This window comes from Leptinotarsa decemlineata, unplaced genomic scaffold (assembly GCF_025532065.1).
Source record: "Leptinotarsa decemlineata unplaced genomic scaffold, Ldec_3_MD MMD2_tig00000133_RagTag_RagTag, whole genome shotgun sequence".
Lineage (NCBI taxonomy): Eukaryota > Metazoa > Arthropoda > Insecta > Coleoptera > Chrysomelidae > Leptinotarsa > Leptinotarsa decemlineata.
In genome coordinates this window covers 6,905,936-6,922,159 of record NW_027412542.1, presented here as the reverse complement: position 1 = coordinate 6,922,159, position 16,224 = coordinate 6,905,936, and the positions used below count along the sequence as shown (strand labels likewise).

Genomic DNA, 16,224 nt, shown 5'->3' with positions numbered 1-16,224 from the left:
ATCATGTCGCTGCTTCTCAAAAGCTGGAAATACCGTTCTAAATCAGAAAACTGTACACACATCAGTAAATGTTGATGCTTTATGAGGCTCAGATCAGACCTTCTTTGGAGTATTGTTCTCATGTATGGAGAGCTAGGCTCCTAAGCATACCTTGAAGCTACTGGATTCCATCCAGAAAAGAGTCATACGCCTTATTGGAGACACGAACATCACTTGCAACCTTGATAGTCTGGAACATTGAGGAAAGGTTGGAGATGTGCCTCTCTTTTATAGATACTTTCAAGGGAGGTGGTCGATCTACAGTAATCCGGGACGAGGATTTGAGGACCTGGTGGAGTGCGTAGGATGTATTGTATTGCATGTATTGTATTGGAAATGTCAAAAAGCTCGAAGAGTGGGTGCTTGTCGATGACAACATAAATTGTCACGTTTCGAAGTCTGTTCTTTTTTGATATAGCGCAACCAAAACCATTCTTTTTCGGATTGGATCGTCACGTGTGATGAAAAGTGGATCCTCTACGACAACAGGAGATGTCAGAACAGTGGTTGGACGAACTTCTGCCTCACCCGCCATTGCCCCAGACTTCTCGCCGACTACCATCTTTTCAAGCACTTCGATAACTTTCTTATCGGTAGAACTTTCGCCAATCAGGACCAGACAAAAACGGCCTTCCCCGACTTCATCGAATCCCGAACTCTCAATTTTCATGCTGAATCAACTACGTTAGAAAAAGTGCACTAATTCAAATGACGCTTATTTCGAATGAATTGAATAAGTATTCACTAAGATATTATACTTGAAAGTATACTCATAAAACGGAGAAAACTTTTGAAATATCACCATATTTTGGTAGCCTATCAAAGTTTTTATGGCTCTATATGTTTTTTTGAATAATCCAAACTTGCAAATGAAGTTGATGGACAGAAAATGATTTTATTCATATTCAAATATCTACCTGGTGCCCAAAAAGTGAGGTTTCAATTGTTTTACAAATTCTACGTGTTATCTCATTTACTGTTAACTAGTTAAGTCAGATACCTACTACTGTTATATATAAGAATTGTAGCCTAGTGTGTATGTAACCATTTTTTTACCCATTTTCTCGTGGATAATATTATAATGAAAGTTAACACACACTAAATTGCTTAATAATAATAATAAAAAATTCATTCCACATTTTAACATTTGGACTAATTACAATTTTTGACACAGAAAAAAAGAAAGAAAGCCCTACTGAAATCATTCACAGATTCGTGAGTAGGGATTTTCACATTTCTCCACTCTCGATTTTTGAAAAATGAATTTATGATAACAAGACATTTCAAATGAACAATGGATAATATTTTTAATATTTTTTTAATTTTTTTTAATGGATAATATTTGGAACATTCTCTCATCCTTTTTTTGTATCAAGATGGAGTAGTAGAAAGCCAAAAACTTTCTTTCCCAAAAATTATTTACTCCTTAAAATATAACATCTTCAATTCAAATTTGTTAGATATTTGAAGTTCCTAATTTTTTGTTAAAAAAAGGTATGATGCAGAATGAGAAAACATTATTAAAGAACAGTTAGTAAGTGACTATATGACTACTGAATTATTTTATTATATCTGTTGTATATACATATATACACATATACACCAATGCACACACATGTACCTACCACTTCTATTTTCAGAATGTTGCCATTTGAGTTCTCATTGAGGCAATGGAAAATTGGTTTATTTTTAATGTTACAGCTGAAAAATATATATTTTGTTTTTTCAAAATTTATGGTGAGGCTCATATCATCAAACAATTTCTTAAAATTTTTAAGATTGTTACGTTTCAATTTAGCACTAGATCAAACTGCTCTTATGTGACCTTTCAAAACACTACCTTACCTTTTAAGATCTTTATTCAGAGGATATTAACAATGTAATTCAGTTACAAGTTCATTTTATTCATTTAACATCATAGTAATGGGAATCTTCCGTTCCATAGAAAACCATACCTGAAATGTACAAGAATAAATGTATGCTCCCTGACTAACTGCTTTGACCAGTACTTACGCATTCTCCTTTTGCCAATCGACGTTGGAGATCCGAAATTCCTCGCTAGGTTGAAATAGTTGTTATTGTTTGTTTCTCAGTTTACTTCGCCTATCATTTTTCAGCCGTTGCCTGCCTTATTCTCTATACCTTTCCGAGAATATTTCTTGCATAGATTGTTATTCATCACTTCCAGAAGGATTACTACATATTAGAGCCATATCGCCTGAAAAACAATATTAGTTAGCTCTGGTTTCTGAATACTGTTTGATATTTTCGGTAAATAATCTGAATAATACGAATGCTCTAATATTTGTACTGAAAGGGAAGGATGTGGCGACTTACCTTGTATGTTTCTATTCCATCGCATGAATAAGGATTGGTAAATAGTTGAAAATAGGTTGGAACAATATATTTTGTAAATATTCGTAAACAAGTTTAAGAGACAGCTGTTGGTTGACATCTGCCGAACTTTCGTAGTATCGTTCCGTCGACTTACACCGAACTAGTTCTACAGTTGTTCACGGGTGGAGGATTTATCGGTTACTCAAGTTGTCAAGGGTTGTTTTAGGGTTGCATTGCTTTGAGAAGGAGTTTTGATGGGTCATGGACTTGTTGATATTGTCTCAAGTGGCTGTGGAGGAATTGATAGATGTATGATGTTGTGCACAGCGCCCCTTGGTGCTTGTAGTGTAGATTGGATGCACTGTGGCAACAACTGGTTAGCTGTCAGATGTGGCAGTCGCTTAGTATTTGGAAGTTAACCTTCGGTGAGCTTGGTTCGGAGTTCAAAGGGTACCATCAGACTGATTGTAGGATATATTTGGTTGTATTTGTGCCATCCTTCACGGGGATTATTTCTACAAGTCAGGATTGTATAGTGGAAGACTGATTGGTCATTTTGGTGTGGATATTTGCAGTCTGAAACTTAAGCTCTTTTGAGGATTTGTGGTGGTTACCGAACTCGTGCCAGGTGGGAGGATTTCCGAAATTAGATTCATAAGAAACAGAAGGCCCTCAGTCACTCATCAAGTCCCAGTAGGACTTCCGTGCAGAGCACCGCACACGAAGAAACGTATAGAAAACCCCTTGGCCAGGGGTTTTTCTTCCTGCTTTTTTTTGTCTTCGTCAAGGGTTCCTGTTTTCCTTTATTTTCTTTCTGGATCTTATTTGGTGATCCATTACTGGTCCAGCTTGTCGTGCCCTACAGGGTGATCTATCTTGGTGGTGCTACAGGGTGATCCATCTCCGCCGTACTACAGGGTGATCCACCGGTGCTACAGGGTGATCTATCTTGGTGGTGCTACAGGGTGATCCATCTCCGGTGCTACAGGGTGATCCACTTCCGCCATACTACAGGGTAGCCTAACACCATATACCGGGTGGCCCAAAAGGAGCACGCAAGTTATAATTGATTTATTTGAAAATTTGTGCAATACTGAGATATTTAAATAATTGTTTGCCCTTATGTTTATTGATACCTGTTGATATAGTGTTGTTTATCGTTTATTGATTAAGAGTTGTTTATTGATACCTGATTGATATAGATATTTGTGAAACGGAAATTGAGGTATATTCTTCCTTTCACGATTGCTGATTGACACCGATGCGCCTACGCCTGAGCTCACGCGACGCAAACGAGTTTGTCTTACCATCCGATACTAGTATTTACGATTTCACCTACTCAATTTTCGTGGTAGTTTTACTCGACGTATTGTAGTTTTTTTGAGCGTCGTTACTACCGTAATTTATGGCTGATTGAATTCGTGGTATATACACCGCGCTCTTGTATGGACATTTGAACATCGCGTAGTAGTGTGAATATTGCATTGTTGTCTTAGAAGCGTTGTTGGTTAATCCATGTAAGTTAGGATTACTGAATAAATCATATTGGGGATCTTTATCTTTTATTTCCAATATTAATTGGTAAGTTATTGATATTGTGAGTTACTTAGGGTATCTGGAGGATTAAATTTACCTGGCGCCCATTAAGATCTATTTGAAATTTGCTAAGTTGTTTAACCCACTCCCGTCTCCACTGTTTAGCTTAGCCGCGGATACCCATCTGTCTTATTTGTTACCGACAGATGATTTAGTCCCCTCTTGTGGTTTGTGAGGTGACAAGATCGTCTTCTGCTATATTTTTGACCTCTTCCCATGTGTTTCGAGTATACTGAATAATTGTGTCATCTGCAAAGGACGTTATGTAACCTTGCGATTCGTTTTCTGATAATTTTTTCATGTAAATTGTGAAAAGTATAAGTCCAAGCACAGTCCCTTGTGGTACACCACATTCAGTTACTCTTGGCTCACTTAAAATTTCTTCAATTTTCACATGCTGAATTCTGCCTAATAAATGAGATTTCAGTAATTCTAATGTTATTCCTCTGAAGCCATTGCGCTCTAATACGTCGAAAAGTTTTTTATGCTCTACGGTGTCGAAGGCTTTTGCTAGATCGAGAAAAATGCTAATTTTAGCCTTACTATTGTCTAAATCCCTATATAACCGATTTGTTAAGTCGACAATGGCATGCTCTGCAGATATTCCCTCCCTAAATCCAAATTGTTCATCCGATATAATTTTATTTTTTTCAAGATATGTCATCCTAAATTTAATAATTTTTTCAACAATTTTAGCTAAGGCGGAGATGAGTGTTACTGATATGTAGTTTTCTTCAAGTTTCTTACTGCCTTTTTTAAATAACGGTGTGATAAGTCCAATTTTGCAACAAGCTGGGAAAATACCCGTTTCGAATATTTTATTTATCAAGTATTCAAGAGGTTTTGTTATATACTTCGCGATAAGCTTTATTACAGAAGATGTTATTTCATCGAGTCCTGGGGCCTTGTTCATTTTCAATTCATTTATACATTTCAATATTTCGTCTTGATTGGTAGGGCTAAGATAAAAGGAATATTTTACAAAGGTTCGTTTTACGTAAAAGGTTTTCGTTTTTGTGATTTTATTAGACATTTTTATACCTATCTGTGCAAAGTATTCATTGAATTTATTAGATATTTCTTGTTTGTCACAAATAAGATGATCATTATGGATTATTCCTTTGATTTTCGTTTTTGGACGTTGTTTACTAGTGAATTCATTCACGACCTCCCAAATTGTTTTGCTATCTTTAAAGTTTTTTGTTTGGTTTGCAAAATACTCGTTTTTAACTCTTTTTATTAGACCTTGAAGATATTTCGATACTTTTTATATTCATATTCAATTTGGATGTTACATTGGTTGGTCAAAAAATTTTTATATATATTTTGTTTCTTCTTAATTGCTGTTGCTAAACCTTTTGTCATCCAGGGGTTTCATTCTTTGTATTTGTTCTCATTTAACATTATTTCAGTGGTAGCAAGCTTGACTGCATTACTTATTTTATTTGAGAAGTCGATAATAAATGCTTCTATATCATCTATTTCATGAAATCAACAAACATATTTTCATTAAAAAAAATTATTGTTTTTCTTTTTTTAGGTTCTTCAATACATTCTGAATCATCTAAGTCAATGATGGCGATAATTGGAAAATGATCTGTAATGTCATTTTCAACAACGAAAGATTTGGTGTCATTATAATGAGATTTTTTGCAGAAAATATGACCTAAGGAAGTTTTAGATGTTTTCTGTACCCTAGTGTGAGTGTTAATCAATGACGTGAATCCATATTCATTCAAAATGTCTAAATATTTATTAAATTGCTCTTCATCTGATTTTATGTTGATGTCGCCAATAATAAATTGTATATTCTCATTAACCTGTGTTTTGATTAAATAATCCTGTAAATGCATATTGAATTCTTCTGGTGAAAGGGATGGGGGTCGATAAATAGCGTTCAAAATAATATTTTACCATTTATTTTCACAAGTAATTTTATTGCTCTTATTATTCCAAGATTTTGGAATAATAAGAGCCCTTAACTATCTCTATGCCATACTGACGCATTCGTGACTATTGGAAATATTTTTTTTCATATTCATATCATATCACCAAAATATCTGATATTTGCAGGGTGAAAATCAATTGGAAAATTCCAAAACTAAATTTGTTTCGTCCACACAGAATTATAAAACGTCAGGAAATAATATTTTTATTTACTATGTTTTGGGTTTTTTATTTCTCAATAATACTTTTAATGAAAACATAATATAAAAAAGAGAAGAATAAAGAATGAAACGAATATAATTTGTGAATTTTGGAATCTGATTAGTTTTCGTACCCCTGGAAATGAAAATTGTTCTTCCAGTTCTGAAAATATTAAATCGACAAAACTGCCCTCAAGATTGTTTTACGAATGTTTTAAATGTTTGGGAAAATTAGTCAGTTGGAGAAAATTATTCTTATCAGAAAAAAAACAAGAAAATGATTATGATATACGTTTTATTAGTTTACAAATAAGTTAATTAATGACATTATGCATATTGGCTTTGTGTATTTTCAAGTTTCCTTTGAGTTTGAATCTTTTGAGACAGAAGTCACACTTGAATTGTGGTTCCTTGTTGCATTCAAACTTGACGTGGTTATAAAGGGATCTGTAGCTTTGATACTTCCTTGGACATGTCTTGCAATAATACACTTTTGTGCAGAGAGCTGAAAAATGAGTTTGGTGTTCATTTATTATATACGCACGATTATATATTAACGACTGGCTCATGTCGTTCACAAGGGAAAGACAAATGGTAGTGAAAATTGATAACTATACCTCTGAAAAACATGAAAAAGAACTTGGAACTCCTCAGGGGAGTGTTCTTGGACCCCTGTTGTTTCTGCTATATGTGAATGACCTTCCCAACTATATAAAGGAGGGAAGGCTATTCATGTATGCACATGACACAACGATTGTGGTCAGCGGACACACTCCTGAGGAAATAATTTCGAAAATCAGAAATGTCATTGAACAGTTCTCCCGATGGTGTTTGGCTAATCACCTATTGGTGAACATTTCAAAAACAAAAATAATGGAGTTCACAAAAAGACGAGTTGACACAATGGATGTGATGGAATTTGATGGTTACACTGTTAAATGTAGCCAACAAACTCTATTTTTAGGAACTGTTTTAGATTCAAACATTCAATGGAATAAACAAATTAACACAGTCTGTGGCAAGCTCAATAAATCATTTTATGCTATCCATGCCTTGAAAGACACTCTTGACAGACATTCACTCATGAGTGTTTACTTTGGCATGGTGTATTCTACACTTAGCTACAATATTATCTCTTGGGGTCAAGCCAACGAATGTGTGCGTGCTTTCAGGCAACAAAAGAGAATAATAAGATTAATATTCGACTTAGATTTTGGTGAGTCTTGTAGAGGAACTTTTAAAAGAAATAAAATTCTGACTACCACTTGCATTTGCCTATTTAAAATACTTATATTCGTTCATAATAACAAAACAAAGCTTACATCGAATGCTCAAATACATCAGTATAGAACACGAAACAATCATCACTTATATCAATCAAAACTCAATCACACTTACTACAAAAAATCCCCAGAATGGGCGGGTGTTCACCTCTATAATTTATTGCCAAATCACCTAATGCAACTTTCACCAAAAAAGTTCAAGGTGGAATTGAAGAAATTTCTTTCGAATAGATGTTTTTATGATCTGAATGAGTATATGAACCATACATGAAAATTGATGAGTCTAATCTTTTAATTTTTTAATATGATGTAACAATGTATTTTGTTTCTTGTGATATTTGCGTGATACAATTTTTATTTACTGTACAATATTTCTTATTCTATGTGACGAACCTATACATTGTACAAATGGCACAAAAAGGTAACATATTATCTATCTATCTATCTATCTATATACCCAACGAACCCAATAACGAAAGCTATAAAAATCCTGTATTTCGTTGAGTATATAACAAGAAATTGAAACATGTCAAAAATAAAATCTATTGAAAACACTTTTCCCACAGCAGAACAAAAATACTGTATCTTGACGCGTGTTCCACTAACCAAGTTAGCATCATCAGAAGATGACTTAGACTACTTACAAGCTATGGTGATGTTTTTTACATAATGTTTACAATCCCTATAGGGTTTGGTTATTGTTACTTATTTTATTTGCTGCCCGATTGATATCTTATTTCTAGGTACCTGTTTTTTACCTGTAAATACGTACACAAAACGCTGTTAGGAATGTGATCTTTATCGCCATTAATTGATCCCATTTCACATTTCTCGATTTTTTGTTATTATGTTTCGGTTTCGGTCTAAACAGTTCTCACAAGCATTCTCACTTATTCTATAGCTGTTCTCTATGGCAAGATGAGGGATGCTAGACTTCTCTGGTCTATGAAATCGAATATATGAAACATGTTCCGTGTAGTGAGGTATTATATTCCGCTCAGTTTGACCAACATAGTTTTTAAAACGTTCTTCTTAGCTCTTCTCGTATATTCCGGACTTTTCATTTTTCGTCGTCTTGTTACTCTGGTCAACAAGTGACTTGCAGGTGAGTCAAACTTTTTTTTTTGCCTCCGTAAAATATTATTTTGGAAAAAATTCAAGTGCAAAAGTTACAAAAAATGTAAATTGATGGATGAGCCGTTACGTGGTAGGAAATCATAATGAAGAAGAGAGAATTGAAACTTTCTACGGTTTTTCCACTTTTATTTGTAACTAACGTTACCACAGATTCGTCCTATAAGGACATTTTCAAAAGATTTCAATAAACTGAAATGAAAATGTCCTTATGGGACGAAACTGCAGTAACGTTTGTCACAAATAAAAGTGGTAAAAAACATTGAAAGTTTCAATTTTCTTTTCTTCATTATGAAAATTGTGCTGAAAAAAATTTCATTTCAATTTATTAAAAATTAAATTTCAGGCACCTACTGAATGTTCTCTTCTTTTGGAATTATTTTTCAAAAAAAATGTTGCTTGTTATCAACAATTTACTTGAGTTGAAAATTAAAAAGCTTCATTGATCATTGAATTTTTTTCAATATTACTACAGATCAGTTTTTTATGGTCAGAAGCTAAATGAAAATGATTTTAAAATTTTTTATCTGATATTGTTAAAAAAAATTGTTATAAAATTTTCAAATCACTTTATGAACAACGTATTTGTTTGTAACAATTTCTAAAAATCATTTTCATGTAGCTTCTGATGATAAAAAACAGATCGATAGTAATATTGGAAAAACAAATTTTCAATGATTAATGAAGCTTTCAATTTTCAACCTTAGTGAATTGTTGATAACAAACATTCATTTTCCAAAAAGAGCCACAAAGAAAGTAAAAAAATCTCAGATGTATTATTTAACAATTATCGCACTTGCAATGTTCCTGTGGTAAAAATTTCAATTAGAACTTTCATTATTAGATTTGTATCTCGAAGCATATAGTTAACTTCACCTACCTGGTTGTAATAATTTAGGTGCGTTTCTGTAATAATCATAATCGAGTATGAAAGTTGCCGTTATTGTTTTGTTTGCCCTTTCTATATAATTTACATAGATACATTGATTCAGAAGGATAGTTAATTTATTCTACCAATCAATAGGAAAAAATGTTCAAGGAACACAATTAATCAGTCAAGAAAGTAGATATGGCGTTCAGTAGGTATTCTATAAGGTTTTCAAAATAGTTTGTTCTGTGTCGCTATTCTCAGGAAATTTTGAAAGAATGAAATCTTGATATTCCTAGTTCTCAGTTTATATCAACCACAGAAACAATTTATTAGTTGAATGAATTATTATTTTGAAAATTCCACACCTGTAATTTTGAACTAATCAAAATACGTTATTTTGACAAATCACCATGGCAAAGAAGGTATTTTAGTGGACATTTTTTTCACGTGGGATGCCCAACAGCGAGTCATACTGGAAATTTTTTGACGTTTACAATAACAGACCATTTTTGATAGATTGGTTTTTATTTGTTCACATAATATTTAGTTTTGATACATTTTAATTACGAAGCTTAGATGTTTTCTATATTCTTCGGACACCTCTCTTCTTAATGGCGAAAATGCAGGACTTTGAATGTTTTCAATTAAGTATCTATGTCTAATAAAATATCGTATATAATATTTAGACACTAATTCATTCAACTTTTTCCCATTCAGTACTTTCAATTTTGCGTGGTTTAGATGCAAATATTCGTGGACAAATCGGAACGAATGTTCTTTCTTCAAATTGGAGCCACAATCCTCTATTAATGCGAGTAAATATGTCATGGTACGATGATTGATCATTACATCAGACAATTTTACTCATATTTTGCATATAGGATGATTTTCAAATCGATTCATTTTTTAAACAAATAATTTTGTTGGTTTTACTGGCTGTGCAATATTCTTTATGGCAATAAAACACAAGTTTTTTTTGATGTTTCGAACTGTCAAAATACAATGATCACAACCTCCTATGATTGATGCTTGCTGACAATGGTTGTGAATTCCATACCATCAAAGCTCGCATAACCTGCATTAATAAAAACGTAACAAAAAACAATTTTCTACTACTTGTAGCTACACAAAACTTATGTAAAATTTAAGAATATACTATTTTCTATCTTGAAATGGTATTCCCATGCAACTACAATGAATAGAAATCAAAATTACCAATTTGAAGGCCTAAATAATTGCTGCCAAAGCTATCACGCGCTGTGAATCTGTGTATGCAGCTTCCCGAAAAACCTCTAAAATTATAATTTTCGACCACTTGTAGTAAGTTCACGTAACTATAAATTGAAAGAATATATTATATTTTTTGTCCCTAAATGGCACTTTTGAGCAGTTTGTGAAAACAAACTTAATATTATGATGTAATTTGTTCCTGATGTAGGTGTGGAATTTTCTTACCGAATACCACGCAAGGTCAAGGACGGGAAACGTCTGGGACTCGGGAAATTTTCAAAATATTCATGAGCTCGAAAACATTTTCGGAAATAATTTGACCTCTAGTGGTATTACTAGTGAAAATTAAAAAATATGCAAAAAAAAAACTAATAAATAGAGTTTATTCTATGATTTTCGCTATACAATAGCTTCTTCAAGCATGCTTGAAGAAGCTATTGTATAGTGAAACACGTGTTGCGGTTTTTGTAAAACCCTTATAGTGAAAATCATAGAATAAACTCTATTTATTAGTTTTTTGAATATGGATTTTCATCAAGTATCGGCCAGTTCTATTCAATTAAAAAATATGCATTAAATAAAGCCCCATTATTGTGATAGTACGGTTCAGAATCTGAATCAAGTTTTTTAGAATTTCCACCTATTTTCGTATCATCTCTTGTTTCATTTCCCAATATTCCACCTTTCTAGTAATTTTTTCATTCGAATAACAAATCTGAATTGAGTCATTCGTATATAATAATAATGATAATAATATTTATTTCTTTGGTTGAAAAGTACAGTTGACAGAAATCAAAGCAAAATAAACAAAGAAAATGTCAATTATGAAAGTGAAAGTAAATTTAAAAACATATAAATGTGAATAACTACATGTAACCATATTATAAAAGTCAGTCCAAATAATATGTAACCATATTATAAGTCAGTCAAAATAATATGAACAACACAGTAACACAAACAGTGATAAACATCCATAAGTAATAGAAGTAACACATAAATATAAAATTATAAATGTAACTAGTTATAGACTATAAAAAATCCAATAAAATATACTCAACATACAATTTCTCGAGTATTTCTCAAGTATTGAAAGTAAACACTTCCACTTGATTTAACAAATGCAAAATTAACTGGAAAATCACGATGAAAATGATTTCTCAGCAAATTATTGTTCATTCATGTATCCAGTAGATGCCTGAATTTTTTCAACTCATAATTTTGATATTTAACGAGTTGAAATAATATTTTTTCATTAAAGGTCCAAAGTGGGCGTGTCTTGGACAACCTAGAGTACCCGTTTAAAGACGTATTTTCAACCCTCTGGGAAAATTATAAATAGTGGTCCTACAGTTCCGGAGAATGAAGGCGAGACTTCTTTTTCTGAATCTTTTTTCAAATTCGAGAAATGTCTAATAGTTTTTGAGATATTGGCAAAAAACCAACTCATATTTTTTTTCAGTTAATTGTTTATAACTTTTGCAATTTTTGCAAGCGGCATTTGATTTTTTCCAAAAATTATCTGTATCAGCAGTTTTGGAAATCATTTTCATATTCAATTTCACAAAAATTTCAATCAATCCGTTTGCGTATTTTGTATCAAGTATTGGTTACTTCTTTTTGAAGTAATAACTTCTTATGAAAGGGTAAATCGCTTCGTTACCTAACGCGTAATGGCGTTGTCTGGCTTCCCTTTCTCTCACACATAGGCCAGCGGAAGGCAGGCTCCTCCTCTTTCGTCGGACAGACGAGACGATCAGTGTTCAGTGTGCGTTATATATGTACTATTGATAGTATTATAAAAATCTATCTAACAAGCAAGTAATATTCTTTTATAATGGGGAACGGGGTTTTTCTGTATGTACATTATTCGTATCATTATTTATCCCTACGAAAGTAATAATTGGCTTGTGTTAGCTATAATATATGTACATACACAAAATAATTATTACAAGATTTTATTATTGAATGACCTTTTCTCACATTATCATATTAATATACCTACATGAAATTTGAGTAATAACATAAGCTTTTCTCGAGTTGAGCAATTTCAATATTAAATATTTGAACTAAGATTAGTTCAAGTCATCACTTTTGTCAGGCGTCTCGATACGCACACGTTTTTTTTTGAAAAAAAAAGAAATAAAACATAATTGGAGACGTATATAGACAGTAGATAGAGAAGTAAGTTAGTAAATGACGTTATGCACACTGAGTATGTGGGTTTTCAAGTTTCCCTTCAGTTTGAATCTCTTATGACACAAATTACATTCGAACTGTGGATCCTTGTTGCATTCAAACCTGGTGTGGTTATAAATGGAGGTGTGGCGTTGGTACTTCTTTGGACATGCTTTGCAATAATACCAAATTCCATTATGCTTTGTCACTTTAGAGTAGAGAGCTGAAATAAATGTTCAATTTTATTTTTCGGAAATTATTGAATGACTGTGATACACTTGATACAATTATTTTGTTAATTCTATAAAAAAATCTATAAAAAAATTATATAAAAAATTCTATTTCATGCGGTGAAAGAAAAATATATTTGAAGGTGGTTGACAATGTTTCGCGATGCCTTCCATCAGTTCGGACTTCCATTGTCTACTATGATATAAATTGATTTGAAATCCCTGAAAAAATCTATAAAAATTAAAGAGATTAGCTAAAAAATAACTATTTTATTAAGCAAAAAAACTAATTCTTTCAGGTTTCCCAAGTAACAGATAGTATTTGGTTTGGCCGCAGTGCTGAGTCTGTCAAAAAAAGTCATTTACTTCAGTTGTGAGTTTTTGGCAGAACTGTACCCAAAGCAAAATACTTTTGATTTTGTTTATGTCAGCCATGGGGTTGGTGTGCCTTTTGGCAATCCTGTTTTGTTTTCTCTGTCAAATTATCAAACTTCAAATGTCTTTTCAGAATGTCAATTATCAAAATTCAAATATTTCCTCTTTTCTCTCTCTTTTTGGATGCTAGCACGTCACCGAGTAAGTGCCAAGCATGGCTGGTGAAATCATTTTAAAATTTTGAATGTACTTTTTCTCTGTAACTTTGAAATTGAATGTGTAAGTAACACTATTCTGCATGACGAAAAGTATTAACTTTGTTTTTCCCATTGCCACGTCTGACTTTTTACTACAACCTCAAGTTAGTGAGTACACTTTTTACCTATCTGTTTACAATTTTGTTGCAATGTTTAAAATTTCTTGTAGATGTCTTGATGTACATGTAGATGCACAAAATTCTATGAAAACAGGACATAATCCAAATTACTCTAATATCAAAGTTTTACATACAGAAAAAATATTTCTAAACACCTTTTTCTTGAAATTGTTGAAATTAATAAGTCTTCTGTTTGTATGAATAAGAAAACTGACATTGATAATCTCAGCAATATATACAGTAACTTACTGGAACTACATCAAAAACATGATAATAATGAAAATTGTGTTAATCAATAACTCTTTCTTAAAGTCAAAGATTATGAAATCATCATACCCATTAAAAAATGACATTTATGTGAAGGTATGACATTTGTCATTTGATAACTCATATACCGGAAAATTACTCAAAAAATACACGATATATTTTTCGAGAAGGTCATACTCAAATTCCTGAGAAGATACATTTCTGGGCAGGAATATTGGGAAATCATATTGTTGGTTCCATATATCTAGAGAAAAATCTGACTGGTGATTTATATAAGTGAATGTCTCAAAACCTCATTAACCCTCGAATTAAAGAAAATGTGGTCAACAATCGACATGAATTCAAAAATTCACTTATTTTCCAACAAGATGATGTGCCTCCATATTTTTTCAGACCCGTAAGAAATTGCTTGGAACAGAGATACCCAGACACGTGGATGGTAGGCGCGGTCTGTTGGAATTGCCTGCTCGTTCACCGGATTTGACTTTGACTTCAATCAAATGTTGTTACTCAACCGAATATGAAGTGCGAGTTGAACCGTGTCTGAAGTTTTCAGTTGTTCCACGTTTCGTGGAACATGGGACATGGGAATATGGGTACATCAAGGTCACAATCTGACAAGTTGAAAGTAAACTACTATTTCCTCGATAAAAATTTAAATGAACATTCGATACACGATTGTATTCTAAAGAAACATCAAACATTTTCAAGATCTGCCTCACAACCGTTCAAATGATGAACTGTATTGATATACCTTAACAGATTATATTTTCTCTCAGTGATAATCCGCAAGATTTGCAGGCGAAGGAAATATTTCTGCGACACTGTTGATAGATGTGACTTTGCATACAAGTGAAATTTTTGAATTTTTTGTTATATTTTGGACACTTTGGAAGATCTGATATAAAATAAAATTATGATAATGTGAATAAAATGTTTAATTTTTCTAGAGTTTAGTGAATATTTTCAATTTTAAGATTAATATATTTGATTTTTATTAAGATGCGTTGTACACGAGAAACATAATTTTTATCTGCAACAATGCAACAAATACAGCTGAACGTGTGTAAATTATTTTTATTTATGGTAGAGAAGATCAGGGTTTGTTAATAACAACTGAACAACCAGGGGCATCCGAAGAGAAATGTAAGTCACGTGTGAGCCAACTAGTAGCAAAATTTCAAGAAACTGGTACTGTCACAAATAAAAATGGGATCAACCAAGATTACTGGTCAAAGCAATGCAAATAGAAGTACTCGGATAGTTTGCAATAAATCATACTTTCTCGACTCGTCAGGCATATAGAGCCACCGGGATAATCCGCTTGCTGTAGCCGCCATATAATTTTTGAGAAGATTCGTTTGTGGGCAGAAATATTGGAAAATCATATTGATGGTTTCATATATCTAGAGGAAAATCTGAATGATAATTTATATTTGGAAATTCTTCAAAACCTCATTAACCCACGGCTTCAAGAAAATGTGGCCAACAATCAAAATGAATTCAAAAATCTAGTTGTTTTCCAACAATATGATGCACCCCGATTTTTTTCAGGCCTGCAGAAGATTGGTTGGATCAGAGATACCCAGACATGTGAGCAGGTAGGCTCGGTCCGTTGGAATGAATCGCTCACTCACCGGCTTTTACTTTAATTAAACCTTGTTGCTCAACTGATTAGCCATGACCACACTCCCTCATACGAAAATATGAAGTGCAGATTGAACCGCGTCTGAAATTTTCAGTTATTCCACGTTTCGACTTCAGTTTTGAAGCCAAAGGACTGGAAAATAGCTTCAAAGCCACGTGACTGGTGCGCGACAAGGGAGACCCAGGGGTGAAGCCTTAAAAAGGCCCGAGGAATGAGGTGGATTTCCACGCTCTTTGAATCCCTGCGATACTCATTTCATCCTTCTCTGTGTCGATTACGTCACAAGTTTCTCTCTTCCACTCACTGTAGTATCTCTGAAACACTCACCAACGACGCGCGACCTTGAAATGCGTTCTCACCCACCTTGTTCATCTACTGCTCAACTTATCAGCCGTGATCACAATCCCTTACATAAGAATCTGAAGTGCGGGTTCAACCGCGTCTGAAGTTTTCAGTAATTCCACCTTTCGACTTCAGCTTTAAAGCTATTCTCAAGAACTGAAACAAATGGGTACA

The 16,224-nt window shown here is 33.1% G+C and overlaps 1 long non-coding RNA gene across 1 annotated transcript; it reads right to left on the bottom strand.

Moving 5' to 3' along the window:
- Positions 1–1,880: 1,880 nt before the first annotated feature.
- On the bottom strand, positions 1,881–4,166 carry LOC141481277 (uncharacterized). The gene is made up of 2 exons (XR_012464854.1): positions 2,053–4,166; positions 1,881–1,994 (listed from the first exon to the last, which is right to left on the bottom strand). It is a non-coding gene; the product is annotated as an uncharacterized lncRNA (long non-coding RNA).
- Positions 4,167–16,224: the final 12,058 nt, after the last annotated feature.